This window comes from Mesoplodon densirostris, chromosome 13 (assembly GCF_025265405.1).
Source record: "Mesoplodon densirostris isolate mMesDen1 chromosome 13, mMesDen1 primary haplotype, whole genome shotgun sequence".
NCBI lineage: Eukaryota > Metazoa > Chordata > Mammalia > Artiodactyla > Ziphiidae > Mesoplodon > Mesoplodon densirostris.
The window spans coordinates 15,691,269-15,709,887 of NC_082673.1; positions in this window are offsets into that span (position 1 = coordinate 15,691,269).

The following is an 18,619-nucleotide window of genomic DNA, read 5'->3' on the forward strand; positions in this document are numbered from 1 at the left end:
ACTAGGAAGAAACTGGGATGGAGCACAGGAATGAGGGAAGGAATGAATATTTAGAACAGAAAGGCAGTAAACTAAGTGAAAAATGGTAGGAATTTCTGAAATGAGTGAGAAGATATTGCAGGCCCTAACTGCAGACTGATTTACGAGCACTTTCTTATACATTGTAAATATACATTATATGTTGATGTTTCTGAACTTTATGACAGTGTTTCCCAAACTATGTTCTGTGGAACACTAATGTCTTCAAGATGGTAATAGTTGTTTCACTGGAAAAATATTCCACATACCTTATAACCAAACATTTTGCAAATTCATTTACTCAGAGATTAAAGTGTCTGAGAATTTTAAAAACATTTCCCCCTTTTTTAACCCAAATTTCCCCAAACTGATCTTTCGTCACTTCTTTCATGAAACATCTACTGAGACATCAAAGGATGAGAGTTTTCCCCAGAACACAGTTTGATATATTTATTTATGTATTTCATTTAATTCACTTTAAGGAAAAGCCCAAGTGTGCCATGGAGGTTAACTGTTTATTTCAACCATTCTTAATTTTTAATAATTATGGAGACAAAATATGCACAAGCAACTTACTATTTGAAGCTCAATTTTCTTCTCTTTGGTATGATGATGGATGACTGCCTCACCATCTTGTGAGGATGAAGGGGAATAGCACCTGTGAAAATGCTTGGAAAAAGTTAGAACAGCTGCTGGAAGGCAGCAGGGCCAGACCACCAGACATGTGTCAGGAGACCTGGGATGCCTGGGTTTGACAACTCATCTTGCCATTAAGGGTGTGGATTTAGGAAAGTTATATGTACTTTCAGAATTTCACTTTCATTCATGTATATGTATATGAATACCTCATACACATACAAGGGACTTGGTCTGAAAGAGTTATAAGGTCCTGAGTTGGAATTATTTGACAGTAAGCTGAACACAAGATGGGATACAAGATAAGTGTCCAGGGGTGAGAAGTAGAAAGCAGCTGGGAGGGCTACAAAGTAGAAAGGAGAGTCACAGAGGAGAGAGGAGGGCATTGTTGACCAACTCTTGCTGGGCGAAGAACCTCTTTGGTGCTGGGCAATGAAACCAGGATTGGAGGGCCTTGGGGTGGTGTCTCCTTTCCTGTCACCACCCACATACTTATCATCCCTGTGTCAGCTTCTTCCTATACTGGCAGCCTGTGATGAAGTCTATCCCTCCTGGCTTAGGTCATGGGCCAGTAGCCACTGACTCTGTGGCACATAGGAAACCCTCTCCACTTCTTTTTAAGGAGAATGGCCTGGAACTGGTCTTCTATCTCTCACTGATCTCAATAAGATTGCACTGAGCTCCAAGGCCAATTGAGCCTGGAGCTGTAGACTTTCTGACCATTAAAACATGTCTGTGGCCTGATCAGTGATTTGCATTAGTGTAGGGCCATCTGACTGGGTCTTTTGTGCCTAGTTTCCCAATTTTCTCCATCTTCCCAGGGCCTTGGTATCTACTTCTTCCTTCCATCTTTCTGGAATGACTCGAGAGATTTGAATTTTCATCTAATTCCTGTATTTTCTTTTTCTGCTAGGACTTAAACCAAAATCTGATTTTCAGGGTTTTTCTTAGGACACTTGGCATTTGACTGTGTGGTCTTGCCATAGCCTAAGGGATACTCCTAAGCACACCCCATGGGATGGAGATATCTGTTGCAAAATAAAAAAAGGCTTAAAATGTTATTCTTTTTTTTTTTTTTTACATTCATGAAATATGTGCAAATGACAAAAATTCCTGATACAACTGGTCAAAATTTATTGCCTTTCAGGAAAGCAATTTTGTGGCCTACCACCTATACTTTAATTGATACCTAGAATCACTGTCACCTTCAAACCTGGTTGCTCTTCCTTGGTTTGTTCCTTTACATTATCCCTACACTATTAGCCAGGGTCAAACTTCCCTGCACTTAGTATTGAAAGACCAGAGTATCCTTTCTGCCAAACTGTCAGACTCCAAAGTTAGTTCCAGCTTGTTCTCTTCTCCCAGATGGCCCACACGTATGATTGCTAGCCTTCTGCAAAGAGGAAGTATGGAGGGTACAGTGGAATCACATCATATTCACATTTAAGTGAAACAAGTCCAACTCTAGGAGTTCAGAGTGATAGGGTGGAAATAACATCATAGATTCTGCCCACCATTCCACAAATTGTTTATGCATCTGAGTATGAGCAGGAAATGGAAGGGAGAAATCTGTTTCCCTTGGTCAGTCTTATTTCCCTTTTGTTTTTCCATGGTGTGGGCATCTCACAGGGCTGAGTGTGATTACTGTATTAAAGATATAAATTTTACTTACCACATGGTCCTTAAGTGTAATCCAATTTAATATTTGCTGCTCAGCCAAAGAAATAGTCACCTGGGCCAAAGCTGCAGGAAAACTGATTCTTTTGAGAGCAGTCTCTGAGCATTCCAGAGCATTCTGTCCAATAGAACATTTTGTGATGATGGAAAATTTCTGTAGTCTATAGCGTCCAACATGGTAGCAAGTGGCTACATGTGACTATGGCATACTTGATGTGTGGCTAGTGTGACGGAGGAATTTAAATTAATAAAAATTAATTTAAACAGCACAACCTCATGCTACTATATTGAACAATATTAGTTTTCTATTTCTGTCTGGCAGATTACCACAAACTCAGCAGTTTACACACACACCCATTTATTAGCTCACAGTCCTTTAGGTCAGAAGTCTGGGCTACCTTGGCTGAGTTCTCTGCTTAGAGTCTCAAAAGACTGAAATCAAGGTGTTGGCTGGGCTGTGTTCTTATCTGCAGGCTTGGGAAGAATCTGCTTCCAGGCTCAATTCACATTATTGACAGAATTCAATTTCTTGTGGTTGTGAGACTAAGGTCCTTATTTCCTTGCTGGCTGTTGGCCAGGGGTCACTTTCAGCAGATAGTGGCCAATCTCTGGTCCTCCCACATGTCCCTTCCATCTGCAAGCCAGCAATGGCTTAGCAAATCCTTGTGGTGCTTTCAGTCTCTCTGACCTCCCCTTCTGCTTCCAGCCTGAGTAAACACTCTGCTTTCAAAGGGTTCACTTGATTGGGTCAGGCCCACCCATATAATCTGTGTATTTAAAGGCTAACTGACTAGGGATTTTGCAGATGCAATGGTAGATTCAGGTTGGACTGAATAACCAGGAATGGGGCTCTCAGGAGGCCATCTTCCGAATCCTGCCTATCACAGCCACCTTCTTAAGATTCCCAATGACAATTTTGACCAGGCTTGATTTCTGTAGCTCACACTAATTTTAGAACCCAACTCCCAAGTAAAATATGATGTCACAGTACATAGAGTAGCTTCATTGCTTTGGTTTTAAATTCTTTTCTGTTCTCAAGAATCACATTAAAATGTAGAAATTAAAAATGTAGAATCACATTAAAAATGTAGAAACCTTTTAAATTCTTTTCTGTTCTCAAGAATCACATTAAAAATGTAGAAACCTAGGAGGTGGTGGGTGGGGAATGTAGGTTGTGTGGAGTAGGAGAGTGTAAGCCTATGTCTACTAAGGCTTTAACTCTTCACACTCTAGTTAAGATTAGGTAACATATAGATGAGACGGGCTGGCTGAATTGTGGGGAAGGAGGATGGAGAGCCACCCGAGAGGCTTGGGAGGGAGGAGTCTAAGGGGAGGACATCATGGCTACCAAAGGACGCCTTAATTCGTCTCTCTCAAAGTTATCTACCACTTCGTTGTTTGGGCCATAAGTTGCTGCTCCATGCCTTCACATATTTTGAGAGCTATTAAGGTCAACATAAAAACCATGATTTGTTAAAAGAGAGAGATCCCTCAAATCCCTTCGAAGTGATATAGGTCTGTGTTAATGGAAGCATTATGTTCTGAACCAGAAAAAAAAATTATTTCCAGTGACTTGGCACTAGTCTTGCCTGAACATATTTCAACTGCTTTTAGTTTGGGATACCACATGTTGAAAAAGAGACAAATTAGAGAAAATGTAGAGAGCGGCAACCAACATGATAAAATGTCTAGCTGAAGGTTCATGGCGTGGCTCAGGGGATTGGTAATGGGATATAAATCCTCCCTCGTCAGCACTTCATTTTTAGCAGTGTCTATCTAATGGCTGTCATCACTGCTTAGACTCAGAGACCCGCCTGGGTGGAACTGACAGACAGGGTATGTTGTTCAGAATGTTGTAGTTCATATTTTGAGAGCATCATCATCAGAGCCTTTTTAACCTTTCTGGTGAAGAAGTGAAGGGTTAAACACAGAGGCTAAGTCAGGTATTCACTTTGACCTGAGCTGGTTAGTTCCAAGTTCAGCTGGGTATATGCTAATTACTCGGCATAGTGGACTTTGCTATATTTGAATTAGGATTGAGAGAAATTCTTTTTCTCAAGTTTAAATAAATATCCACAGTCATTGAACTAGTTCAAGAAGTTTGCAATCTGCTTCAAGGTTAAGTTAAAACAATTAGAATGCCAATTTATTTAACTCCAATGAGAAATACAATGATAATCTAAACGTCAATGCTTGTGTTGATGAGATCTGTGCATTCAGTCCCTATGGGAAGATCTCCAGTGGAAGCCAAATCATGATCAGGACGTTGCTCTGTCCTGGCACTGTGTTCTTTTTTTTTTTTTTTTTTTTTGCGGTATGTGGGCCTCTCATTGTTGTGGCCTCTCCCGTTGCGAAGCACAGGCTCCGGACGCGCAGGCTCAGCGGCCATGGTTCACGGGCCCAGCCGCTCTGCGGCATGTGGGATCTTCCCAGACTGGGGCACAAACCCGTGTCCCCTGCATCGGCAGGCGAACTCTCAACCACTGCGCCACCAGGGAAGCCCCTGGCACTGTGTTCTTTAAATGATTCTAAAATAGCTGGATGTGTCCATCTACAAATTTTTTTTTTTTTTTTTTTTTTGCGATACGCGGGCCTCTCAGTGGCCTCTCCCGTGGCGGAGCACAGGCTCTGGATGCGCAGGCTCAGCGGCCATGGCTCATGGGCCCAGCCGCTCCATGGCATGTGGGATCTTCCTGGACCGGGACACGAATCCGTGTCCCCTGCATCGGCAGGTGGACTCTCAACCACTGCGCCACCAGGGAAGCCCCATCTACAATTTTTGATCGAGTCTGATGACTGGCCAGCTTGCTTGGTGGAATGAGGATGAGGCCTGGGATTCACGAGGGGCATCGGTTTTAGTCTGTTATTTCATCTGTTATTAACTCACTAGGTGATGCTTGGTAAATAGGTAAAAAAAACCAAAAACTGGTAATAAATAGTCTCTAAGACCTTTTTCATATAAAATTGTTTGATTTTATGTATATGCTCTAAAGGCAGCTACATAGATAATTAACTGTCTTAGTTCTATTTGCTAAAGACCTTAAGGCTTTTTACAAATAACAGTCAATTCAATAAACAATTGTTCATGGCTTCCTATGTGCAAATTATTGGAAGTAGGCATGGTCTCTTCCCACAAGGAATTTAAATGACTAATTAAAATATGAATATTGTCATTGTGAATTAATGCAAATATTAATAGCTATGAATGATAGCATAAATATGATAGTATAATGTAAATAATGACTGATGACAATATAAGACAGAATTAAATAAACCAGCAATAGGGGTGCAGATGTCTGTGGGATAGGATATGGAGTAGGGAAAAATATATTTCACTTAGGGCAATTAGAGGAGAATTCATAGAGTATATCTGAGCTGGACTTTTAAGCATGGGTATGTTTAGCAAACCTGGAGAACCACTGTTCTAGGGTCAAAGTTGGTGTTGCTGTAATGGGATGGGAAATTCAGCTTGCCTGGTAGGAGAGGAGGATGTAGGAAGAAGCTAGTGATACAGCAGCTTTAGGGTCCTCAGTCACATGGACCACTTCTGCAGTCTTCTATTTGGGCTGCTGTAACAAAATTCCACAGGCTGGTGGCTTAAACAACAGAAATTTATTTTCTCATAGTTCGGAAGGCTGGCAATCCAAGATCAAGGTGCCACCCTGGTTAGTGTCTCTGGAGGCCTGTCTCCTCGGCTTGTGGATGGCCACCTTCTCTCTGTGTCCTTTCATGGCCTTTTGTCTGTGCATGTGTATCCCTGGTCTGTCTGTCTCTTCTCATAAGGACACCAGTAGTATTAGATCAGGGTCTCACCCTTATGACCTCATTTGACCTTAATTGCCCCCATAGAAGCCCTATCTCCAAATACAGTCACACTGGGGGTTAGGGCTTCAACATATAAATAGAGGGGGTACACAATACAGTTTATAACAACTTCTAAGGCTCTGAGAGGAGCCCTAACCTTGAATTCACATGATCATATTTTTTCTTGGTGAAAAGTGAGTTTTTTTTGTATTCTTTAAAAGCACCCTCTAAATGGAATATGTTTCAGGGCCCATAAAACCTGGGTCCTGGGGCTTCCCTGGGGGCGCAGTGGTTGAGGGTCCCCCTGCTGATGCAGGGGACGTGGGTTCATGCCCCGGTCCAGGAAGATCCCACATGCCGCGGAGCGGCTGGGCCCGTGAGCCATGGCCGCTGGGCCTGCGCGTCCGGAGCCTGTGCTCCACAACGGGAGAGGCCACAACAGTGAGAGGCCCGCGTACCGCAAAAAAAACAACCCCCCCCCCCAAAAAAAAACCTGGGTCCTCCTTCTGCCTGGGAGCAAGATATTCATTAGGTCCCTTGTTCAGCAGGAGAGGTAGCCCTGAGTAGATATGCTGTATGGGGATAGTGGGCAAGTGAGAGATTCCCCCATCATCTGACATGGGGGACATCGGGGCTGATGTGAATCCCAAGTTCTGATGAAGTTATGAGTGCTTTTAGATTGGGGGATCAATATGTAGGAGTTAAATGTGTGGGTCCACAGTCATCATCCCAATTTCTTGATCCTACACCACTAGTGTCCAAAGGAACCAACACTAATGGAAATCCAAAGGGAACAAGACATAATGGAGCAACACTAAGGGCATTTAGGGCAGAATACTGTTATCAGAGTTGGAGGCAAGTGTGGTCAGAGTTGGTTGGAGATGAAGTTGGAGAACTATTCTGATTCTTTCTTTCCTGACATAACATAAATATAAGTTAGATTTAGGAGAAGATTTCTTGGCCTCAGAGTCAGGAGAACAGTTAATGGTAGTCAAGGAAGAAGACATTCTGGGAGCAGCGGCATGGGTCCTGTTTCTGCTTCTTCCTTGGAAGTCCTCTAATCTTCCTCCTGTATCACGACTTCTCTTCCAAATCACTTGGGGGACTTGTGAAAAATAAAGATTCCTATGTCTAATCCCAGATTGAAAGGAATCAGAATCTTTGGCGGGTGGGACCCAGAAATCTTCGTTTTGAAAGTTCAGACTTGATTTTTTTTACTCTTTAGAGATTGGGATTTACTGTCCTGCATCCACAGCACAGTAGAGTACAGTTCTTAATTTGTATTTCTACCATGAATATCTGTTAATTATAACAACACTACTACTCTTGAAGCACTTAGTATGAGCTCCATACTGTTCTAAGCAAGGCTCACCTAATTTTCATGGTAAACCTTCATGGCCGATAATATTACTTTCATTTTGCAGCTGAGAAACCAAGGCTCAGAAAAGTTAAATTTCTCAAGGCTGCATAAGTAGTATTGGTCAAAAAGTGAAGGGGATAAAGGAGATGGAAAATTTGATAAAATATATTAATTTGCAAATATTTCTGTTATGTGTTATGTAAAAAGTACATGAGATTTATATATTGCCTGAATTGTGTGGATGTTACAATAAATATTAACTCCTAAGACCCCCACCTGCTTGGGTATTGCTGGGCTATACTGATAAACTGATATTCTGATGAAATGGAATGCCAGGAAATTCCAGGCACTTGTGGCAGAAGAAATAAGATTTCATGCACTTTTCTTGCCAATGCTAACATCGCTCTATGACACTTATGAGGCTATGGGGACTTGTTTGGTTGAATAATGTTCACATTTTTGGTTTGATAAGAACTTTGGGTACTTCGAGAATAAGATATATAGTTTTGGAAAATATGAACCAAAACCTATTGTGTGATAATCTATTTTATTTCGGTAGTATATGGATCAATAAGTATGATGTTTTATTTTTGTAAAGCAAAAAAAAAAAATAACTCATAGTCAAAACGCATTGGGAAAACTGTAATACTCCATCCTTTAGTCCTTCACAGTTCCACTTAAAAGAAAATAATTTCCATTCAATGGACCAAACAACGTAATAAAGTTTCTTGAGGCAACTCTTGCAATTACCATGTAAGCTTATAACACAAGCAATGTGTGTATTCCTTCAACAAATTTGCATTTCAAAAATACAAAAAGAAAATAGCCATGTTTATTATATTTAGACTGACTGGAAACCAATTATAACAAATGGCAAAAGAAAAAGAGTCTAAGTCAATGTAACTCATTTTAACAAATGTAGTTCTCCTTAAATTAAGAGGTCAATTATTTCATAGATGTTTTATTCTGCAGATGATGAGAATAAATATTTAAAATATTTATTTTAAACTATATTATTTTAAACTATATATCTTATTCTTTTTAAAATACTTATTTAAATATAGATTTCTAGTTTCTAAATGTTTTTCTAATTTTAAAATATTTCAAAATATATTGAAAAATAAAAATAAATAGAATTCACCTGCCATCCCTCCATTTATGTTTGGATTTTATAAAATAAGAAGCTAGAGACTTCTTCCACCATACATTTTCTCTGTCCAGGGTTAAAAACTATTGGCTAGCTATTTGATGTATATCATTCCTCTTTCCTAGGTTTCTACTTTATATCCATATATATATTTGATGCCCTAAATTAGAATATTATTAAATGTATTTAACTAGAATCAGTTTTATTTAATAAAAATATAGTATGGGGCTTCCCTGGTGGCACAGTGGTTGAGAGTCCGCCTGCCGATGCAGGGGACATGGGTTCGTGCCCAGGTCTGGGAAGATCCCACATGCCGCGGAGCGGCTGGGCCCGTGAGCCATGGCCACTGAGCCTGCGCGTCCGGAGCCTGTGCTCCATAACGGGAGAGGCCACAACAGTGAGAGGCCCGCGTACCGAAAAAAAAAAAAAAAAATATATATATATATATATATATAGTATGGACATTTTCTAAGTCATTTCATGCAGGACTTTTTAGCTCTTTAATGGCTGTAAATTGTTACTATTGAACCATTTCCCCTATTTTTTAATTTTAATTTTGATTTTTTCCCCAATTTAATTTCTCCCTGTTTTTGCTATTGTAAACATTTTTTTCAATGAATAACCTTGCAAGGTATGCACATTTCAAATTTCAATAGATATTGACAACCAAATTACTTTCCACAAAATTTGTATATTTTCCCCACGTATTTGTATTTGTATATTTTCCCCACGTTTGCTGGCACTGGCTATGAGCGATCTTTTTAATCACTGACAGTCTGCTGAGGGCAAATTATATTCTGTTTTACTTTGTGATAAAGAACTGGATGATTCTAAATGTTTTCATATATTTAAATTTATTTCTGGTATGTTTCTAAAAGGTACATGTGCTGTAGAGTTAAGAATAAGAAAAATAGATGCTTTGATAGGACTAAACAGCCCTTAAAATAACTGCCATTCACATCTTTAATCTCACATTCTGTGCACCTTTTATTTGCCAGGATGGGTAATTAATTCAAAATATTGTAAACTTTAACCTCAGTTTTTGCTTCTTCTATAAAGGGGACTAGATACAAGAGAATAAGTAATTCTGCTTGTTTGAGAAATTCAAGCTGTTTTGTTTTGTTTTTACCACTTGTACTTTGTTTACTGGGAACAGTCTTCATCTTTATTGCCTTGTATTATATATTATATTTTTAATTTTGAAATCTACGTGAAACACCAAAGATTATGATTTTGGACAGTTTCTGACTAGTGTTATTCATTTGAGCTTTTTCACTTGTGTTCTCATAAATTAAAACAAATTTTTTTCTTTAAAATAAGTTATTGGATCTTGGTGGATAAGAAACTGAAATGAGATGCTCTTTACTCAATCAAACTGGCAAATACCTCTGCAGGCTTAGTCATAAGACCCAGCACGGAAATAATACTTGTCTCACAATCAGGTCAGAAATGATAACTGAAACCATGGAATCCTTAAGATAAGCTACCTGTGTAATCAGGGGAAATAGCTGAAAGCCTAATAGAAGGCTTTGTGTTGGAGGACAGTGATTGAAGTTCAAAAGGCTTAGGAGAGGTCAAGTTGGCAATGTCAGGTATTTCCCCAAGTTTACTTCATTCAATTAAGTTGGAACAATCTGCTCCTGTGAAAGAGTTAGTGGCTTTCCTTACACTGGGGGGCCCAGGCAAAGGGATGCTTGGTTTCCTCTGTACCAGAAGCTATGTCTGGGATAATTTTTAAAAAGAGATTGAGTTGATTTTCATGAAGTCTCTGTGGGAAACTTACGTGCAGTACAACGACTGGAAATCTTGTGGGTTTACTAGATACATTTAAAAGGGATGGAAGATGCAGTTATTTATTTGCATGTACTAGCCAACTATCACAACTTAATTCTTTTCAAACTTTTGTTGTTTCTAAATGGGATGACCATTCATGCGTCTGCCACATTAATTGAGCTGGTTTTCTTCCTGTTTAGTCTAAACTACTGTTGATTGCTTTGACCCCTGCCCAGATGAGGGAAAAAATGCCCTGGACTGAGGACTTTCTTAGGAGTGCCTGTATTCTCAGCTCAAGGCTGCTTGAACTGGGTGGATTTTAGGGTAGAAAAGTGCCTCCAATTGATTCCTTAAAAAGTAAGTTTCACATGCTTACAATTTTGTCATTTTTCTTGGTATGTCACTTGTTTTTCCTTTTTGAAATGTACCATCTTAATTTTAGTTGGAGTAATTATTTTACAAACAAGAGTGAACTTTGTGGAGGAATAGAAATGGGACATACCCTGACTGCAGCAAATGATCAGATTACAGAGATAAATTGATACATGAGAGGTTCCGGAATACTGGGTAATTACGGTACATACCTCCAGGAAATTCACACACACACACACACACACACACACACACAACACACACACCCCCAACATTAACCCCCTGCAAATGTGTGTATGTGACTATATAGAGTTTGATTATAAGAAAGATTTAGGAGATGAAACCTATTTTTAAGTTGAATAACATTAAATGTCATTATCAATGTGGTTCTTACAGTTTAAGATATATTTCTAAAAGCCATAATTCTAATTACTTTTCACTAGTCAGATACTGGGCAAAACAAATATGGACAAAAATGATTTCATCCAGTGCTAATGAAATGATCTCATCCTAAACGTGGCTAATTGTAAGATTCACTTGGGCATACTCAGACCTCCTGAATCAGAATCTCCAAAACTGGGACCCAGCAATCTATAGTTTAACAAGGTCTCCAGATGATTCTGAGTCAGCCAAGTTTCTGAAGCCTAAAAAAAGGTCAGTCTAGAATAATAAGTTAGTTTGTTCTAATTTGTTTGATGTTGAAGGAATTGCACAGTTTTCTAAAGAACCATGAATGCATGTTTTTGGTAATGAATATGAACACTATAGTAAAAATTGCCTCATTGGAGCTTCCCAATATAGTCCTCTGACTTATGCATTGTGAGTACCATTTTACAGATGTGGAAATTGATATTATTAAAATAATTAATCATAAGGTTAATAACTAGGAAAACCCAGATTCAGTCCCAAGCCTTCTGGCTACATGTCCAGGGCTCCCAGCACATTGACTTGAGGCAAAAATCTTTAGAAACCTTTTCCAGTAGGATCTCTAGTTTAGGTCTAGCATTTTGTCTTTCTGTCATCCCCCAGATAACTATTGAGGTCAGTGTTATTTCAGTTTAGAATACATTTCTTGAGTTGCTATATGCCTAACTTTGAGTTGGATGATGGGTTAGGCCTCAGAGGGATGCGTTTTTCCCTCCCCTCATTGGGGAGATGAGCTTTACTTTGGATAAGAGTAGAAAACAACCGTTTAAAGTGACTAAATGTACGTTGTGGACTCTCAGTGCAATAGCAGTTCAGAGAAAATTATTTTGGGCTAAAATCTGGGGGGGAGATGCCAGGAGAAGCAGCAGGATTTCATTTGGGTCTTGAAGAGTGGGATTTGGGAAGTTCAGAAGACATTACAGGTATGGGGATAGCATGAGCAAAGGAGTGTGTGTGTGTGTGTGTGTGGTGTGTGTGTGTGTGTGTATTTAGTCAAACTCAGTGCTCAAGAGAGCACTGGTTCAGCTGAGAAGCAGTGAGAAAGAGGGCACAGGGTGCAGATGATGCGGCCATGACTCATCCTTCACGGAGGCCAGACTCCATAGGGCACTGAGATTGTTGAGTTAAAAAGTGCTTTTGGAGTCATTGCCCTCTTCTTATAGGTGTTATTTATTATTCTCTCAGGAATGTGCTCTCAGCCCCCAGAAAACACCTTAACCTAATGCTCCAAAAGCCTCTGTCATTGTCCAGAATCAAATTAAGCACAGCAAATATGACCATTGCTCTGAGACACCCATGGGATTTGGGATGTCAAAAGACACAAAAGCTTCAGCATAATAGGCAGAGAAGCAGCAGGTTCCTGGGATAGGACTAATTTTTCTCTGGCTGTTTAGTAACAGGTGGTATTTATCTAAGCAGACTGCCCTGGGCAGCTGGTTGATGGGTTTTTCCAGCTGGACATCTTCTCCCCATTTAGTCCAACCACACCTGCTTCAGACAGCAAACAAGAGCCTTTCTCATCTCCAGTATCTACATGTGGGGGGCTGGGGTATAGATGAACTATTCAGCTTCCAGCTGTAGTGTTTCATGATGTCCAAGGAGCCCATCTGGCCTCCGACCAGAAAAAAAGGAGGTTTTAGGTTTAGAGGTGGGCTTTTTTTTTTTTTTTCCAGGCAGTGGATTTGTCCTGTTGGGTTGCTTTCTTTTAAAAAAGAGATTTCATCATCGGCCGCTATCATGTGATCAGATTTACCCCCCATTAAAACTTCCTTTCCTTGAAACATGCACTGACACGACTGTGGCTGTCCCTTTGAGCTTTTATCCTACTGCATTAAGGAATAGTAGAATGTCTCATGAAAGATTAATCACTTCCTGTAAGCATCTTGTACCTGCAGACAGGCAATTACTGAAATATGTCCGAAAGAAAACAAGGAAGGACATTAAAATGTATCGGCCAGGTATTTTTTGGCAGTGTGACTACAAAACTTGCTTGGGTGCCAGCTTTTCTGGAGCCAAAAAGAACTTCTGTGCTGAGTTAATGGATCATAGTTTGTTTTGTACATGGGTAGCAAGGTTTTCTTTGTAATGATAGCCAAAACTTTGACACTGCACAGGTATTTCTCTTGAGGCTGTACAAGTGTGTGTATTCTTATTTATTTCCCTGTCTAAACTGAATGATAAATCAACCATTTGGACTAAATTCAGTCCTGGCAATTTAGAGAACCCTGTGTCCCCAGTGGTGGAGCTGCCAGATAGTAGGTGCTCAATAAATATTTGGTGACCAACAATCTCTATTTTATCGTTGTCAAGGGGTTTACAACAAAAGTGTGAGATTTTAGGGGATGTTGTAGCCTCAGCCCTGAAAATCTCCCTAAGCAATATGGTACTGGGTTTGCCTTGAATCAGAACCTGCCATTTACCAACTATGTTCCAGCCTCTGTGCTAGAGGCTGGAGATAAGAAAAAAAGACACTATCCTCGCTTTTGAGAAGCTGAGAATTCCTGGCAAGGAAATAGTAATACAACAACCACATCCAAAACAAAAACAGTATTTATTGAGCACTTGTGTATTGTAGACACTTAAGCCCTTTGTATATATTAATTCATTTAATCCAGAATTTTTACTATTATTCTAGTTTTTCAGATGTGTAAACCAAGGCACAGAGAGTTGCACCTTTCTGTAATTTATCCAAAGCTAATAAGTGATGGAACTGGGATATGAATAAAAATATAAAACCAAACATTGAATTTGTGGAGTGCTCTGATGGGGTCAGGACAAAGTGCCGAGAAGAGGTTCCCTCCACTCAGTACAATGGGGATCAGGGAAGTTTCAGGAACAGTTGATGTCCAAGCCTTTTCTTCGTTACCTCTACTTTCTGGCCCCGGGATCTGGGATCTGGGTCATCTGTTTCTCTCCAGATCTGGTCCCAGGTCTTTCCAGGTCCTTCACCACGGACAGGGAGCATTGTGCTCTATATTGGGACATCTTTCCGCTTATGGCTTAACAAATTATTCAACTTCCAGCAGCTCTAATTATGTCCTGCTGTAGTGGCAAGAAGGTGGGCTCTGGAGTCAGACACACTTAGATTTGAATTCTTGTCTCTTCCATTTACAAGCTGTGCCATGTTGAGCATGTTATTTAGCTTCATAGGATTAATTATACTCATTGCTTTGGTCTGTTTAAAGAATTAATTGGCATAATATGTATAAAACATCCATCATATAGGAGATGCTCAATAAATGCTAGTTTTATTTCTCTTGTAAGACTATGCCTTGTTTTGGACTGTTTCTTCCAGCACCTAGCATGGCTCCCACACAGAGTAGATGATGAATACATGTTTGTTAATTTGATTTTATGGGAGAGGAGAAATAAGTTATGTCAGTGTGATATTGTTAAATCATCCTATGCACAACATCTTCCTGGAATAATTTTCTCTTCCCCTCTCTTTCCCCCATCCACATCTGCCTTCCCTACTTAGTTTAAATCCTACTTGGCTTTCAGGTCTTGGCTTAGATATAATGTCTCCAGAAAGTTTTCCCTGCTTGAGTGAGGCTCGCCTTCTTTCTGCTTCTGTAGCACCTTGGGCAATAGGAACTGTGGGTGCCAGACAAGCTTTATTATTATGTTTTTTATTGAAGTGAAATCCATACAACATAACATTAACCATTTTATTTATTTATTTTTTATTGGAGTAAAATTGCTTTACGATGTTGTGTTAGTTTCTGCCGTACAATGAAGTGAATCAGCTGTATGTATACCTATATCCCCTCCCTCTTGGACCTCCCTCTCACCCCCCGCATCCCACCCATCTAGGTCATCACAGAGCACCGAGCAGAGCTCCCTGTGCTATACAGCAGGTTCCCACTGGCTATTTTATACATGGTAGTGTATATATGTCAAACCTAATCTCCCAATTTGTCCCACCCTCCCCTTCCCACCCTGTGTCCACATGTCTGTTCTCTACGTCTACGTCTCTATTCCTGCCCTACGAATACGTTCATCTGTACCATTTTTCTAGATTCTGCATATATGCATTAATATATGATATTTGTTTTTCTCTTTCTGGCTTACTTCACTCTGTATGACAGACTCTAGGTCCATCCACATCTCTACAAATGACCCAATTTTGCTCCTTTTTGAAGAATTAAAAGGAATAAACTAGGAGTGTATAGATTTCATTTTTCTTAACATACATTTTGATTCAAAAATCAAGGGAAAACTGGGACAATTTTTTTTGAAGCTGAGTAATATTCCTTTGTATATATGTACCACATCTTCTTTATCCATTCATCTATCGTTGGACATTTAGGTTGTTTCCACATCCTGGCTATTGTAAATTATGCTGCAATGAACATTGGGGTACATATGTCCTTTTTTTAAAAATTTTTATTTATTTATTTTTGGTTACTTTGGGTCTTCATTGATGTGTACAGGCTTTCTCTAGTTGCAGCGAGCAGGGGCTACTCTTTGTTGAGGTGCACGGGCTTCTAATTGTGGTGGCTTCTCCTATTGAGGAGCACAGGGTCTAGGCACGTGGGCTTCAGTAGTTGTGGCACGTGGGCTCAGTTGTTGTGGCTTGCAGGCTCTAGAGTACAGGCTCAGTAGTTGTGGTGCACGGGCTTAGCTGCTCTGTGGCACGTGGGATCTTCCCGTAGCAGGGCTTGAACCCGTGTCCCATGCATTGGCAGGCAGATTCTTAACCACTGAGCCACCAGGGAAGCCCCATGTGTCCTTTCTAATTATAGGTTTTCTCAGGGTATATGCCCAGTAGTGGGATTGCTGGGTCATATGGTAGTTCTATTTTTAACCTTTTTTTTTTTTTCTTTTTCTTTTTTGCGTTACGCGGGCCTCTCACTGCTGTGGCCTCTCCCGTTGCGGAACACAGGCTCCGGACGCGCAGGCTCAGCGGCCATGGCTCACGGGCCCAGCCGCTCCGCGGCATGTGGGATCTTCCCGGACCGGGGCACGAACCCGTGTCCCCTGCATCGGCAGGTGGACTCTCAACCACTGCGCCACCAGGGAAGCCCTATTTTTAACCATTTTAATGTGTACAATTCAATGGCATTCAGTATCTTCACAATGTTGTGTAACCACCACCTGTATCTAGCTATAAAAGATTTTTCATCAGCTCAAAATAAAACTTTGTATCCATTTAGCAATCACTCCCCTATCCCCTTCCCACCAGCCTTTGGCAACTACCAATCTTCTTTTCATCTCTGTGGATTTACCTATTCTGGATATTTCATACAAATGGGATCATACAGTATGTGATCTTTTGGGAATGGCTTCTTTGGCTTAGCATAATACTTTTGAGCTTATAGCATGTATCAGTACTTCAGTCATTTTTATGTCTGAGTAATATTCCACCTTTGGTACCTAATACATTTTGTTTATCATTATCCATTGGTGGATCTTTGGGCTCCTGTGAATTGTGCTGTTATGAACGTCTGTGTGCAAGTATTTGATTGTGTGCTTGTTTTTAATTTTTTGGGTATATACATAAGGGTGGAATTGTTGAGTCATATGGTAAATCTATGTTTAACTTTTTGAGGAACCACCAGCTTTATTATTTTCTCATTTCAAAATGTTGCCCAAGTCCAACCTAAAGACAAGTCCAGGATCTGGAGTTAACTATACTTAGAGAAAGCCCAATGCCAGCTCTTGAAGATGCTGGTTCAGGGGAAAAAATACCAAAGATGGTACACATAAATCTATTTTGTGAAAATAATTTTTCTTGTGAGAAAGAAAAACAATATATAACAATCTGACTGTGAAACATCATAATGGTGGAGAGAGGAGTAACCAGTCTTAACCCAGCTCCCTGGAGTTGTCCCAAGGCCCCTGGATTTGCTCTTAGCAGCTGGGCTCTCTGAGATTTCATTGTTTATCTGGATTCTTCAGGTTCCATTTTATTTTATTTTATTTTATTTTATTTTATTTTATTTTATTTTATTTTATTAGTTTCTGCTTTATAACAAAGTGAATCAGTCATACATATACATCTGTTCCCCTATCCCTTCCCTCTTGCATCTCCCTCCCTCCCACCCTCCCTATCCCACCCCTCCAGGCGGTCACAAACCACCGAGCTGATCTCCCTGTGCTATGCAGCTGCTTCCCACTATCTATCTACCTTATGTTTGGTACTGTATATATGTCCATGCCTCTCTTTCGCTTTGTCACAGCTTACCCTTCCCCCTCCCCATATCCTCAAGTCCATTCTCAAGTAGGTCTGTGTCAGGTTCCATTTTAAAGAGCATCAACCCAAGCCCAGTAACTGTAGCACAAAGACCTGTCTAGTACGGAGAACTCAGATTCTCACTTAACGAGCAGGTACCGTGTGGAAGGCACTGAAGCAGGTGCAATTTGGGGACGATTTCGACTGATTTTGTCGTCTGTCCCTTCAGTGGAGAAAGTGATATTTAAGTGAAATTATGATGTTTAGATATAAAAAAATCATTAACTCTGCCAGGAAATGCATGATGATGCCACATGAGTGCTACAGAGGGGTAGAGGCACAGGAAGAAGCAAACACCTCGCATGAGAATTATCATAGAAAGTTTCAATAGAGAAAGGGGACTTGAGCTGTTTTTAAAGATATGTAGGATTTATATCTAGAAAGGAGAAGATGAAGGTTATCTCCAGGTAAGAGGTGGTCTGAGGTAGGCTTCTGAGTTTGGCTGTGAGTTTGGTCCTGAGCAGGTTTATCATTTCAACAAAATTGAAAACAAAACACAATCATTCCAGAGCAAGTGAACAGAGACAGAGCATCTGAAGAGGGGAATAGATTTCCTTACGAAAACAAAGAACTAAATCTGGGTTGGAAACTGTGGCCAATTCAACCTGATGAGGGAGGTTTACTGCTTAGAAACCCCAAGTGAAGGAACTGAGTTTCTTGGAAACTGAGTGTCTCCTCCGATCTTAAAACTAGATGTGGAAGTGGTTCTGATTGATAATGGTCTTAAAACTTCTACATTCTTATTACAAGTCTTGGGAGTAATTGCAAATGCTACCCCTGCGGAAAGTTACCGCTCTCTCTCTGGACTCAGAGGTATGAATCTCCCTTTGATAAATTGTCTGTCTAACCACAAAACCAGTATTTGCTTTTGTTCTACAATTTGGCTACTTTCATTTCATGATTACTAGGTATTCACTTTGTTTTTCTTGGAGGGGCAACCTGGAGAAGTATAACCGGACAAGTTGTGGACTGGAAATAACAATCGATGTATCTGCTGAGAAGGGAATGATGTTTTCTCCCAAACTCTCTTAACTGCCACCTAGATAGGAACCATGGTGCTCTTAAATCATGATTTCTGTCATTGAAAAGGGTTTTTTTTTTTTTTTTCCCATTTGGGTAATGTGCTTATTGAACAGTCCTACTTTCATCTATGACATTGCCTAGTCTTTCT